The 16,271-nt window shown below is 31.9% G+C and overlaps 1 long non-coding RNA gene across 2 annotated transcripts in view; it reads left to right on the top strand.

The window, feature by feature from the left end:
- The window catches only part of LOC126955258 (uncharacterized), a 40,799-nt gene that overhangs the window by 20,134 nt on the left and 4,394 nt on the right, over positions 1 to 16,271 (top strand). The window lies entirely within an intron of this gene.

Below are 16,271 nucleotides of genomic sequence, written 5' to 3' on the forward strand. Positions count from 1 at the left end.
TTGGATATTTGTTCATAAGTGAAAAGAACCTATAAGTCTTAGAAAGAGATGATAAAGCCCTTAAGTATTAGGTGAAATTCGCCAAGAAGAAAATTAGCACATAGGTCTAGGAATTTTAGAGTAATTAGATTATGAGGCTTTAATTAATTTCTACTTATTAAAAAGGAACTTATTCAAGACTTCTGTTGATTTTCCTGTCATTTTTTATATTTATAGTTTTACATAAATTTATTCTTTTCAAATACATTTGCAAATTTATAAGGATACAATTTATTTTAATATTATTACATTGTATTTTATAAATCTTCAATGTGTTAGAAGCTATTTTACATTTTTATTCTGAATTTTAAAAATAGATTTAGGAGGTACGAGTGTAGTTTCATTACATTGATATATTGTATAGTGGTGAAATTTGAATTTTTAGTGTAACTAATGCCCATATAGTATACACTATACACATTGCATAATTTCTCATTCCTCACCCCCTGCCATTGCACATTCATATTTTCTTTCTTTTTCCTTTATTAATGTTTCCAAAGATGTATAAATCGTGTCAAGCATTTCAAAGAACCAGACTTAGCTTTTATATTTTGCTACCTTCTATTTTATTTTATAGTTCATTTATTTACTCATACAAGAATCCTCAAGAATTTTCTAAACTTGTTATCTCTCTTTCACGCTTACTATTTCAAAAGAATTAATGACATTTAGCCATTCATCACTAATATATAACTAAAAAAAATCTTCTCAAGTTAACAAATGTCCATTATCTATATTTTTGTCTCCATTGTGTCTTCCACTTTGTGTTGAACCCACTCCAGTAAGAAGTTGGCTCCACTTAGTTTAGTGAAATATAATTTGTCAATGTCAACAATGACATCCATATTACTGTATTCAAGATTAAGTTTCAGTCTTCATCTTATATATCTACATAGATAGATAGATAGATAAGTAGACAGATTGTGTGTGTGTGTGTATGTGTGTGTGCATGTGTGTATGTGTGTGTAAATGATGCAGTTGCAGATTTTTGAAGCACATCTTTAACTTGGTTTCTTGAATGTCATTCTCAGTCTTCTGACAATACTGTCATTCTATCTTAGACAGTTTACTTGTTTCTTCCCATCTTCTCTACATATATTAATACTTAAATGAATGTTATCAGGTCTCATGCTAGCCATAGAATTTGTGTGGCAATAACTGCCAGTATCATTTGCTTTAAATTCAGACTCATACTCACTTGCCTATTAAATATCTCCACTTGATTAAGTAATAAACTTCTTATGTTCAACACCACCTAAGTCAAGCTCCTTTTCCAATCCTTCTGTGCAGCTTTTTCTACCTATAGACTTTATCGTCTCAAGAAATTTCTCCAGGCTTCATCCAGGTGCTAAGGACATGAAAAAAGAATATAATTTGGTCATCCAAATTGTTATAGATCTTTAATGACAAAATAATTATGACCTAAGGATTTGAATATATAAAAATATTGTTTAACAAGTTAGGTTTACTATATTTCAAAAAGCTTCACAAAAGTATTAATCTTTTAAAATGAAGATTTCTTGATTTTTTTTTAAGCCACTCTTTTCTCTTTTACAATATGAAGCAGAAAATTTTACCTAAACAAAATCATATAATGGAAATATTCAGGTATTTATGCTTTTGAAAATTCTTGTGCCCACATATAGTCTTCTTTAAAGAATAATAATTTGGGCCAAGATGATACTAGGGGTTTTGCTTTTGGTAATGCCATGATAATTATATTTGCTCCAAATACGGCAATATTCAGCCTACTGTCAGATATTTATAAATGGAATTTTTGTCTTTCATGTGTAAATGAGATATTAGATATCCTAAAACCAAGAAAATCTATCTGAAAACTTTATACTATATGAACTCAGGAAAACCACTGTAACTTAACAAGTTAGTAGAATCTAATTATTATATCATAATTTTTACTTTAAAGTCATAAGCACAGTCAATAAATTAACAATGTTGACAAGACCAAACAGATGGGAATCTATAAAGTAGCTATAAATGTAATTGCTGCAGTATTCACAACTTGTGTTTCTGACTCTGTTTCTGTTAGGTAACAGGCAGTTATGGGAAATCATCAGAGCACAATGACTATGATTCTAACTGAGATGAAAAGCATTAAGATGACAACATTTCATATACTTGAATTTGTGTCAAAGTATAAAACTGGCTAGAGTCCTAACTTTAAAATCTTTAACGTCAATCAAATAATTTCATTAAAATTTTACCATATTTTAATATAAAAACGTTCATGAAGAAAACTAAATACCCAGTACCCAATATTTTTCTGCAATTCTGAGGCAGAAAAATTATAAATTTGTCCAGAATAATTTGTAACTTCTTGGTTTGCATGCTCTTGTATATTTCTGAGTGACTCTATTACAGGTTCATTTCATTCACTTCTAATGAATATAGAAAGCGATGGGATCTTACATCTGCGATTAGGTTACAAAGAACTCTGGTAGTCTTGCTCTTTTACTTTCACTTTCTCACTTGCATGGAAGCCAGTTGACTTGGGAACTTCTTTGTGGAGAGGCAAATGTGGCAAGGAATTGATATTCTCTGCTGGTACCCAGTGAAGACCTTAGTTCTGCTAACAATTCTGCTTGGAAGTGAAATTCAAGACAAAATCTCAGCCCCAGCCCCAATTTTTAAGAGACTTAGAGACAGAGCTAAGCTGTGCTCAGATTCCTTCCCCCAGGAAAATTATAACAAATATTTGTTGTTTCAGGCCTGTACGTTTTTGTGTTGTTTGCTACACAGCAATAGATAACTAGTATAAACCCCAACAGAAATAGTATTTCCATATCTGCAGTTACTACATCAATTCAAGACAAATGACTGTGATGTTTCATAGCATTATCTTACACTAATTCATTTGCATTCTTACTATGGCACATAGTTCATGATCAATAGCACTGATACTCACTAAAAATATTATTGTTACTAAAATAAGATTACTTAAACTTGAAATAAAGGAGGACAAAGTTGTTTCTTCTATTAGGTGGTGATTTTCTTCTGAAACATAATGTTTATGCATGACATTTAAAGGGCCAAGTCAGCACATTTAACAACTGATACTAAACTTAATTCGAGAGTTCAAATGGCTGTCATCTATGTTCAAATATTTAATGGTGGTCTTGTTCCCTAATTTGATGTGTTTAAATAATTAATTAAGATAGCATATATTATTATGTGAAAATAACAGTAGTAAATTGTAAAAATTTCAACGGAATACCAATATAAGATAATAATTATCATTTATACAGCTCTCTTACATTTGTAATGTCTTTATATTTTAGCAGAGACACTTTTTCTTATAATTTAACCAGTAATAGTAAAATTCACATTTTTAGATTTAGAAGGGATGTATCATCTACTTATTAGCACATCCCTCTTCAGTTTTACAAATAAGGATTTTAAGTCTAAAGGGTCATGGCTTATATGCTTCCAATTCTGTGCATGGCTTTTAACTAACCTTTTACTATCTGTCTCAGCAAGTCTCAGTCGTTGAGAACCCTATCATATTTTTGGTAGAAGAGCAAAAGGGACTGAGAAAACAATATTTGTCAAGCATTAGTTAACATACATACATAAAGAGATATATACTCATGTAGCTTGGAATTAACTTTTAAAAAAGTATTCGACAAATATTTATTGGAAAACTTATTGGAAAAAAATGGCACACTTACTATATGCCAGACACTGTTGTAAGTACTTTACAAAATTAACTCATTTGCTTCTCGCAATATCCCTGTGACATATATACAAACATGATGCACAGTTGGTAGATGAAGACAGATACAGAGAATTTAAATAATTTGTGAAAGTTTGTCCAGACACAGACTTTGAGCCGGGCGTTCCGGCTCAATAATCATGACCTTGACGACTGTACTATATTCCTCATTCTTAAGGCTACTAATTTCAATGCAACTCATTTGATATTTTGAATAAACTTAAGGATCAAATACACTAAAGATTTCTTTATTATTATTCTTATTTTTAAATTTCACTTTAAGTTTCAGGATACATGTGCAGAACATGCAGGTTTGTTACACAGGCATAAGTGTGCCATGGTGGTTTGCTGCACCTATTGACCCATCTTCTAAGTTCCTTCCCTTTGCCCTCAACCCTGCAACAGGCTCTGGTGTGTGTTGTGCCCCTCCCTGTGTTCACATGTCCTCATTGTTCAACTCCCACTTTTAAGTGAGAATATACCATGTTTGGTTTTCTGTTGTTGTGTTAGTTTGCTGAGAATCATGGCTTCCAGCTTCATTCATGTCCCTGCAAAGGACATGTTCTTATTCATTTTTATGGCTGCATATTATTCCATGTTACATATGTATCACATTTCATTTATCCATTCCATCATTGACGGGCATTTGGGTTGGTTCCATGACTTTGCTATTGTAAATAATGCTGCAATAAACATACATGTGCACGTATCTTTATAGTAGAATGATTTATACTCTTTTGGGTATATGTCCTGTAATGGGATTGCTGGATAAAATGGTATTTCTGATTCAAGATCCTTGAGGAATCTAGATCCTTGAGGAATCCTGTCTTCCACAATGGTCGAACTAATTTACATTTCCACCAAGAGTATAAATGTGTTTCTGTTTCTCCACAGCCTCACCAGCATCTATTATTTCTTGACTTTTTAATAATCACCGTTCCAACTGGCATGAGATGGTATCTCACTGTGGTTTTGATTTGCATTTCTCCAGTGATCAGTGATGTTGAACTTTTTCTCATGTTTGTTGGCAGCATAAATGTCTTCTTTTGAGAAGCAGTTTGTTCATATCCTTTGCCCACTTTTTGATAGGGTTGTTTAGTTTTGCTTGTAAATTTGTTTAAGTTCTTTGTAAATTTTGGATACTAGACCTTTGTTAAATGGGTAGATTGCAAAATTTTTCTCCCATTCTGTAAGTTGCCTCTTCACTCTGATGATAGTTTCTTTTGCTGTGCAGAAGCCCTTTAGTTTAATTAGATCCCATTTGTTAATTTTGGCCTTTTTTGCAATTGCAATTGCTTTTTGGCGTTTTCATGTGAAGTCTTTGTCCATGACTATGTCCTGAATGGTATTTTTTTTTTTTACTATATTTTATTATGTGCTCTGGTTATAATCTGACAACTCAGAATTTCAATTTTCTGAATATAGGCTTAAAATACCTTACATTTTATGTTTATATGCCTTTTGTTAAAATCAATAAAACCTTAAAATATCAACAATAAAAAATAAAAATGCACTTTACAAGCACAATTTAGAAAATTGGGATAAATTATCTTGTGTTTTAAACTTTATGGGCCTCTGATTAAACGATATGATTTGAGGTTTTTTTCCTCCAAGTCTTAGGGAACAATTAACCCCAATGTAAAGCAGTCATTGTGAATGGTACTTGGGAAAAATGATTCAATATTTATCCTAGATAAATACAATGCTCTACTTTGTATGTATAACATATTTTTAATGTTATTTGATGCTCACATTTGTTATGGTAGTGATCATAGATTTAAGTAATTTTCTTTTAACTGTGTAAAACTGAGACCTTTGTCCTTTAAGATGTTAGTGCTAAATTAAAAAAATATATATATATATATATTTGAATGGCTAAGGAAGGAATGTTTTCAGTGAAATCTGGGTTCTTCTCAGACTGACATATTTCACAGAGAATAGAGCAGCTAGTGAAAGTCTAATGTGAACACATGGCATTTAATTTCTATCAAAGTTTTAATAGTCTGAGTAAAATGTGGCTATCCGTAAAATAAAAAATTGCATGACAATAGTGCCCTACTGGGACTCACACAGCAGCAGTGGAAGGGGATGTTCCAAGAGCATCTGTCTCTTTGGCAGAATTCAAAGGCAGCTGCTCTGGTTACTTTCGTAATGCTCATGAGATTTCCATTTGATTATAGAAGCAATGCCTGCTCTCTGTTGCAGGTCTGGAGTCATCTGCATTTGCCTTACCTGTGATGCTGAGTTATTTGTTTAATTGCTTTTGATGAGAAAAAATAAATGCTTCTTGAGAAAAAGCTTTGAAAAGGTTTAGCAAGCTATTATAATTTAAATCCAGCTTTGCCTGCATATATCCTTTTTCAAATCTCATTCTTATTTGTATTCCCAGTGTGATGGATGACAATAGTTGTAAGCCTATAATATCACTGTTCTTATCATGCCATGGTCTCCTGTAAATGCTGTTCTGTTTTTGTTGTTGTTGTTGTTGTTGTTGTTGTTATTGTTGTTGTTGTTGTTATTTTGAGGTGACTTATTATCTCTCTCTTTGCTGCCCAATTATTTTCTTGTAAGGGACCGATAAGGTAAATATGTACCTGCTATTTTTCTTTCCATGATTATTTGTTCCTTTTTACAAATACTTAGAAACTTGGAACTTTCTTATCCTACCAATATGAAATAATTGCCATTATGCTTACCTCTAAATGTGAGATTGTAAGAATCTGTTTACATGCACCTTAAACATTTGTACAAGTCAACTGTACACAAATTATGGAGCCTGTAAATCTGTCTGGGATTGCTATTTTGTCATTTTTTAGCTGATGTGTTGGGCAATATACTTATCATTTCAAAATCTCACTTTCTTCCTCTGTAAAATATTGAGATAAGGTAACACATATTTTGAGAAGGTGTAATGCACAGATACACATTAAGTTTCTACAGAAAGAAAATATGTGTATCGATCGGCTGACATTAGCTATATCCTTGGGGACATTAAAGAAATACAACTAACTATGACGTGATGAAAGCCTCATCTAAATGGTTTATTTTTTAAAGCACATTTCCTATCAATATATCTCAATCCAGTTATCTAAAATAAGTGAATTTTGGAAATATAATCTCTTGAAATATGTGTTTTGTCTTGGATTCACAGTTGTTATGTGACAAAAGGGAAAAATACAGGACAGAATATAATTTATAAATAAAAGTCAATACAACTAGTCAGGATTATAAACAGAACATTATTAAAGAGAGAGATCAGAAAGTTAGTTATGGAAATTGAAAGAGCAGGAAGACACATGGGTACAGAGGTTAAGTGGAAATTATGCAGCCAAAATTTAAAAGAAGCACACAAGAGATGTTTGAAAATGAAAGGTTGTTATGGCAATTCAAAGTGCCAAGAAGAGTACAATCAGTGAACTCATTATATTATGTAAATTAAAGCATAAAGCATTTAAAAAGCTTCTAAAACTAGTTTACTTTCAAAGAATGTAAGAGGTGGTTACTGGAGGATTATATGAAATGACATGATAAATGCATAAAATATTCAGAGTTATCACATTCTTGAAATTAGCAGCTGTGTTGAGTATTTTTTATTTGTTCTCCCAGATCCATTTCTTACCCTCGTTTTCCCTACTCTGTGTCCTAGGAAGGCAAACCTCCCTCGATTGAATAATTAAATTTCCCTTGCCCACTTCCCATTGGGTCTAGAGTATATTAGATCATGGGGAGACAGTGAGGAGAGAACATGCTCTTTCTCCAGCTCCTCTCACGCCATGCTAGGAGTGGTAGGGGTTTTTTGTTTGTTTGTTTTTTGTTTTCCTTGACTTCACTCCTCATCTTCTGTGGAGCCACAATATTTTGAGCACTTACATACAAAATCAGAGAAAGTATTCATCCTCGACTTGTCTCTCCTCCTTAACTTTCTCAACACTAGTAAACTACTGCAATTTCCCAACCCTCTGAATCCTACCACCCACCCCTAAGCTGTCTATTCTCCTTTCTTTCTCCCACTTCACCCAGGCTTGCTACAGTCATGATTTTTATCACATTCCTTTCTTCCCTAGATTAATAATTCAGACTTTTGATTCCTCTCCATACTCTAAGTTTGTGTCTGACCCACATGTTCTCCATATAGTGACCTGCTTTTGTTTTTTCTTTTGCATTTGTTTTGAAGGTAAAAGGAACTTTTATTGTATTTTAATATCTCCATTTTTAAAAAACAACTCTGACATTTGCAGAAAAATGGTCAAAACTTGTTCTTAAACTAGTTTCTGGTGATTTGATTCTCATCTCACGAGAAATACCGCAGAATACATTCAGAGGCTATTTCTAGTGGGATGGCGTGATGGGAAAAGTATTTGAGCATTTGAGGCAGTCGGTCTTACATTTCTGATTCAACTAGGACAGTTTCATTTTTATCTTCTTTATACATGATTGGTATTGAAGAAAATATGTGAAAATGTTGGGAAACCATCATTGTGTTATTTTTCCTAACAAAGATTCTCTTTATTGCAAATTTAATATAATCATGCTTACTACATAATATCCCAATAGACAAATGCGTAAAACATGTGGCTTGCCACCACAATCTAACATTACTCTCGAAATTATTTTGGTTTACTCTTTTGCTAGTGCTAGGCTTGTTGTCTTTTCTCTCATGAGCAGGTTGAAAAGACCCAAATACTAGTCAACTTCTCCATCAAATTGCACAATTAAAAGTAATATAAGTGTTATTGATTTACTAAATGTATTCTTAATAGACGATATGAACATATAATTTTCAAATTACAGAAGGTAATTTGAAGCTACAGAAGGAATTGGTTTTGTGACTAAAACTCTACAGGTAGTCCAAGAGAGCTAACTTTCAATGCCTCCTTTTTGATTATAAAATCAGAAATGTATATGTTTGTTGGTTTGTATATTGAAATTTGGGGTAAGAAAAGCTCCAGGCTAGAAACGCTAGTTATAGATAATACTAATTGGTTGGAATTTTAGATTTTTGCATACTCTAGCCTTTTGATTCCTGTGTGCTCTCCCTGCTCATGTTAGAAAGCAGACAGCACTAATACTTGCAATTTTGTCCCCCAAACTAGTAGCTTTTTACTTTTTTAACTACTGTATTCCTTCATGTTGAGTCCAAGGAAGCCAGCTGCACTACCACTTCAGACAGTCACAATCAAATCAATTAAAGACAGCACTCAATTTGAAATCTGTTTGCCATCTTATTTCAACTTTAACATTTTTGAGTAAATATTTGTCCTGTCACTTGAACTACATATATTCTGAGTCACCTTCTGCTAATAATAGCTAAGGTCAAGAAGAATTTTCTCAGTTGTAATATCTGCATGCCCACCTGGCCTTCAATCTTGCCATCTTTTATGAGGACAGAAAAGCTAGAGAAAAAGAAAGATTCCAAAAGATATCCATCCTCTGTGGTCTGTGTTATTTCCAAGATATGTGCCTCTCAATCAGCACCAGAGTGAATGTACCTTGTTTCTATGGCAACCAACTGCTTTTGGTTAAGTTATTTCTACTATTTCTAATTTACATTAGAAACTCCATGTTAGTAATTCCTAAATTAAACCTCTGTATTTAGTATCTTCCTAGTCTGAGTCCTCTTATTTCTAAGTTTTTTGCTTTCTGCTTTTAAGCAATTTTAAATACAATTTTATTTAATAACTCGAGAAAATTTTAAACAAACAGAAAATTTTTCTGATCTCTTTTTGTCTTCAGAAAAATAAAATAATTAATTAAAAACAAAATTCTAGTAAAAGGCCAAATAAACTGTACAATAGTACAAATATAGTTGATAAATGGATTGAAAAATTAATATAAAGTCAACATTTTACTGGAAATAAAGTTGTTCAAAATGTGCTTTTTATTTGCTTTCCTTAAGCAATTCCATTAGTTCCTACCCTATTTTAGCGTAAAATACCAACTGCCTATTAAGTGATGTAACTAGATTTCTTGGTTACTTACTTGTTGGTTAGTGACTGAAGTTTTCAGATATCAGTTTGAAAATTTCTTATTCTTTTTGGGAAACACAAGTGTTAGCCCAGTAAAAATTTGTGGTGAATATTAAATTGTGTCTAATATAAATATATAATAATATTAATAATCTATATATTTTAAAATATAGGCAAATCATGCATATGAACTGCTTTTTATTCAAATCAATGATGAAAAGAAAGGAAAATATAGCAATCAATGAGATTATTAAATTTAGTCATTACAGGTTCTTAATTTATCTTGGGTATATCCTCAGAAGAGGAATTGCTGGATCTATGGTAATTATATTTTAAATTTCTATAGGAACCTCCATACTGTTTTGAACAATGGCCTTGCCTACTTATAGTTCTTCCAAGAGTGTACAAAAGTTCCCTTTTCTCCACACCCTGCATAAATGAAATTACCTATGAAAGATATTTGAACGCTCATCCTCACTGAGACACTATTCACAATAGCCAAGATACGGAAACAACTGAAGTGTCCATTGACAGACAAATAGATAAAGAAATTGTGATATATTATATATGTATATATGTAATCTAATATATAATGAAATATTATTCAGCCTTTAAAAAAGAGATCTTGCCATTTGCCACAACATGAATGAACCTAACATCATTATACCAAGTGAAATAACCAAAGAAATAAAAATACTGCATGATGTCATTATATTCATTATATATGGAATCTAAAAAAAAAAAAAAAAAAAAAAAAAAAAGAAAGAAAGAAAAGAGAAAATCAACAGCTCAAAAGAAAATTAAACAATGGTTACCAGGAGTGGAGGGTGAAAGGAGGAGAAAAATGGGAGGATGTCAGTCAAAAGATACAAAGTAGCAGATATATAGAATAAAAAAGTCTAGAGATTTAATCTGCAGTTAATAATATTGAATTGTATTCAAGATATTTGCTAAAAGGGTGTATTTCACATGCTTTGCCACACACACACACACACACACACACACACACACGCAAGTGTAACTGTATGAGATGATAGTATATTATTTTGCTTGACTATTGTAACCACTTTGCTACCTATATCAAAACAAGTTGCATTCCCTTAATATATGCAATAAAATGTAAAACATTAATTCCTTCCTGGAGTCTTTGTTTTACCAATCTCAGAAATAACAGATTTGAAATTATCAGCAATCTCCCTCTATCTCCATTTTATTTTTGTTACCATAAATAATCATGATTTTTAATATCATGACTTTTTAACTCAATGTTTAGGAATCAAAATGTCCAATTGCAGACCCGGCATCGTGGCTCACACTTGTAATAACAGTGCTTTGGGGGACCAAGGTGGGAGGAGGGCTGAGGCCAGCAGTGTTCCAGACCAGCCTGGACAATATAGCAAGACCCCATCTGTACTTTTTTTTTTTTTTTTTTAACTTGCCAGGTATGGTGGCACAAACCTGTTGTTCTACTACTAGGTAGGCTGAAGCAGAATGATCCCTTGAGCCCCTTAGTTTGCAGCTGCAGTATCACACCACTGCACTCTGGTCTGTACAACAGTGCAAGACCCTGTTTTTAAAAATAATAAATAAAAACACAAATCAATAAAAATGCCCAATTTCATTTGAATGTTTACTTAAAAAATTCAGCAAATGTGTATTTTAACTAACAAGACAAGAGTTCGAGTGCAACTGATTTATGCAAGTGCAGGATCAGATCCTTCATTTAAAATTTGATATTTTTATCATCATGGAATTATTTTGCATTAAAATTGATTTTTAGTACTATTGAGTTAAAATAATTATCCTGAATATTGAGCTTTTATACACCCTGAATTCTTTCCCTCTTCAGTGCTTACTCATATTACTCTATCACAGTGCTATTTATTAACAAGATTCCTTGACAAATTTGATGTAGTCACTTTATATTATTTTAGAGTTTGCAGCTAAAATTGAAGAGGATTTATGATTCCATGAAAATACATTTTAAAGACAATTTTTCATTCTGATCAGCATCAAATTTTTCATAACAACCTATTATGGCTTTTCTTCTGATGACCTCCAGAGTAAACAAATAAGAAAATAAATTGTTCTTCATGAGTATTCTAAATATGTAAATGGAAATTATTTCTATCTGATGCATTTTTCTTAAAGAGAAACCTCATTTAGTTGCATAAAAGTTGCATTTTGGTCTAGGATGTACTTTTCAAAATTAACAAAAATCTAAATATCAAGTCAATTTTATATTATAATGCCGCAGATGTTTATAAGAGAAATATTGCTTTAAAATTATTGCCTGTAATTAAACCTAATGTTTTCTAGTGTGTTCTTTGTTTTAAAAGGATACTTCCCTATTTTGCTGCATATTTGACCAGCCTTCCCATAAGTGAGGCAACAAAAATAAAGCAATGAGAGTTTAATACATAATAAATTATGTAATGGGTTGGTCTGTCCTGCTGGGGTGATGGCGAGAGAAAAGAAAAGCAAAAAAGTTTACTATAAATAAATATTTATCTCTTCGATTTGAAGGTTTATATTAGTGGTTAGAAATACATAATTACTAAAAGACCATGCAAAATATGCCTATTAGTTTTTACAAGTCTGAATATTAGGTGATTTAATTTTAATGTTATTTCATACCATATATTGCTCAGGTTTGCTGAGTAATTCCTATGTACATTGGTATATTTGTAGCATTTTTAATCCTTGAATATATGTATTCAAATATTTTACATTTATAGCTGGAAGGATTCCATGGGCAAAGCCAATGAGAGGAAAACAATTATATCAAATAAAGGATGATTGAATTCTGTTTCTTTGAGGTAATGTTTGGTGTACTTGATTCAATCATAGGAAATCATTTAATACTTAAGTGAGCCATACTAGTGAAAGTATTTTTCTTTAGCATCTGGCTTTAATAGCTCTTATACGAAATTATGTGTTCATGTGCTTTACTTCAACGTTAATATAAATGAAGGGAATTCACTTGGCGTGAATATACTTCACAGCATGCTATCCTACAGGAAATAATGCCAAATACACAAGTAGAATTAGTAACTAAAATTAGGCATATAATAATTATCACAGCATGAATAAGTATCTCTCCCTTCTTACTGACAACTATCATTGAAGATGGTACTGAGAATATGTAAGAAAAGGGTATTTTGTGATTCAAGACGAATGTAGTTTTGCTGAGAACCTCAATAACAAACTTTTGGTTTCTGTGTGTATGTGTCTCTATGTTTATGTTGGTTTTCACAGGAGACAGAAGTGAAAGCAGTGACCTGACTATACTAATATCTGATGCCACTAAGGACCAACCCCTTATGCACAATAAATATTGCATTTCAAAAATGTCGTTACTACATACTAACCCACTAAGTAGCAACTGCTACTCCAACTACTGGCATTTATAAGCCAAATTAATGCCTCAGCAGAACGATCAATTACTAAAGAATTAGAAATTTTGGTATTCCTAATAACAGTCAAATCCAGTATGTTTAATAGCCTAACTCCACAATTGTCTTCCATCATCATCTCTTTGACACTGCCTTGAAAAAAGCCACAGCAGATAGGTATCATGTGATATATGATTTTATATATATACACACAGACACACATATGTAATATAATATAAATATAAAATATAATATATAATGAACAAGTCTAGAGATACAATCTACAGTTAGTGATACTGTATTATATTCAAGACATATAAGTATATATAACATATATACATCCTACATATATTATATATTATATAAAATTCTATAGTTTAAAAAAAGAAGTCTAGAAGCAAGACTAAGTATTTGTAGAAATATGATAAGTTAGGCATTTTTATAATATATAACACTTATATTGTTAACAAGTATCAAAAGTATAGCCCTGCATCATTTTAGGTAGTACAAAACTATGCCTGATTGACTGAAAATATGGATTTAAAAAATAAACTACACAACTACTAATAGAATAAACATGTAGTTGAAATATATGCAGTCTTAGAGAAGAGAATTATTCAAGAAGTAGAAAACAAATAAGAAACTGATATATTTTAAAGAGAAAAATTTAAATACTACTACAAGTTAATAAATACATTTAAATAATTAAAATTTGAATGGCAATGATTTGAAAAATTCAAAATATAACCTAAATAATTAATACTTTTAGGATGCATAATTAGTTTAATACCAATATAAAAGCAAGAACTTCACAAAATGAAAAGCACAAAATGTTCAATAAAGATAAATCTCAATATGAATCAAATGTACAGTTGAAACAATAACAGAGCATTTACCTTATTAGCAAAGATTTAATGGGAACAAACGCAAGCAGGTAGGTAAAAATAGTGAAATTGAATTCCTTGCAATTATTGGTGAAAATTTAAATTCAGTAATAATTGTCAACAGATTTTACATATATACATATTCAATTTCATCTAAAGATTGCTGTTCTAGAAATGGATCTTGTTAGAAATACTGTTTAAATATATAGCTAAAATAAGCTTAACTAAATTTTATTTTACTATTAACAGGCCGGGCGCGGTGGCTCACGCCTGTAATCTCAGCAGTTTGGGAGGCCTAGGCGGGTGGATTACGAGGTCATGAAATCGAGACGATCCTGGCCAACACGGTGAAACCCAGTCTCTACTAAAAATTACAAAAAATTAACCCAGAGCGGTGGCAGGCCCCTGTAGTCCCAGCTACTCGGAAGGCTGAGACAGGAGAATGGCGCGAACCCGGGAGGCGGAGCTTGCAGTGAGCCGAGATCAGGCCACTGCACTCCAGCCTGGGGGACAGAGACTACTTATCAAAAAAAAAAAAAAAAAAAAAAAATTAAGAGATGGACATACATGTAAAGGATTAATGGTTAAATCATTTGGATGAATACCTAATAGTATGTAGTTCTTAAAAGGTGGACTGCTATTATAAGACATAGAAGGGTGTATAGTGAGCAGCCATGAATAATGAACATGTTTTCTATTATGAAGAGAATAGTAATGTAAATTAAAACTAGTATAGTGATTTTTACTTTGAAAAATAATGTCCACTTTCATCTACATTACATGTATTATGAATGGTCTTCATGACATGATGCCATAGCACACATACAATAGTGTCCATTTATATATCTACCATGAAAAAATCAGTTATCATGAACAATATTCATCTTTCTGGTAACACAGAATAAAAATCAAATGAGGTAATCTATAAAGATTAAAACATGAATGGCTACATATTTCATAAAAAGCTAAATTGTACTTTGCTGAAAATGCCTCTTAGGTAATAATAGACTTCTGGTTGATGCATTTATTAGTATTTTTATGGTTTCATAATAAATCATGGTGCAAGAATTTCAAATTCCTACAAAGTAATGTGATGGAACAAATTACTGGGAAATAAAACTAATAGAAGCATGATAACAAAACAAAGAAATATCTTGCTTTTTTTGAATTTTGATGCAAAATATAGCTTGAGTTGCTTTCTGAACTCTTAACCCATAAGGTGTGTGATTACTATAATCAGTAGTGCTTACAGAGATTCATGAGCTCAGCAAGGAGAGAAATAGATTTTGAACAATGGGTGCACAAAATGAAAGCTTCACGAAGAATCCATGCCTTGTAAAACATTGGCTGCTTCCTGCCCTATCTCCAACCTTGAAAAAGTCAAAGCAGGTGCTGTTAATCTTCTGCCAAATCCTACTCTCCTTCCTCTGGCTCTTGCTGGTTGAAATGAGAGAACATGGAGGGTAGAGACAGTCTCCATGGATCAAGGGCTATGCGATGTTAAGAAATAGAATGAAAACAAAGGTATACCAGTGCCCAATACTCTGCTTTGCTAGTAACATGTAGTGAATGTAATGGTCCATTAGCTGCCACATAAAATTATTCCCAAATGGAGCTATGTGTCATTTATATGGGAAATTATGTAATAAAATAAGTACTCAAGCAATAAGAGTAATAAGTTGGAGAATTACACGTTCAAACCCTATCAAAGGAGAGATAAAATAGGAACATAAAACAAGTGAGAAAAATTCAGTACAAAATATTTATTTGTTACTAATGGTTTAGGATATTCTGATCACTTTTAGCTACATATTATGCTTGTACCTTTACAGAGATAGAACTAATCATAACAAATATTATGACTTTTTTACATTGTGGATTTACTATACAATCATCTTTAGAATATTATGAACCATTACATTCAAATAAATGATTCATGAACATTCAAAGTAAATATCAGAATTAGCACTCTGAAGAGTGGCTATATTCCCAGATGTGACAATATATCTTCTGTGATGTAGTCAAATAAGGAGAAATAATTTTGCTCACATATCTGCATGCCTGATTTTCTGGCATGCAGAACCTTGAGAAATTCAAAATCTAAGTCATACAGACTTGACTGGATTCCTTGTTAAAACCTCCTGGAGTTTTCTTTTACTTAGAAATTATTAGCTTATGATCATTTCGGGTGCAGGACACGACTTCTCTTAACCATATTCTATTGGTCTACCATAAAAATATTATGACAAATATTTCA

This window comes from Macaca thibetana, chromosome 5, assembly GCF_024542745.1.
Source record: "Macaca thibetana thibetana isolate TM-01 chromosome 5, ASM2454274v1, whole genome shotgun sequence".
NCBI lineage: Eukaryota > Metazoa > Chordata > Mammalia > Primates > Cercopithecidae > Macaca > Macaca thibetana.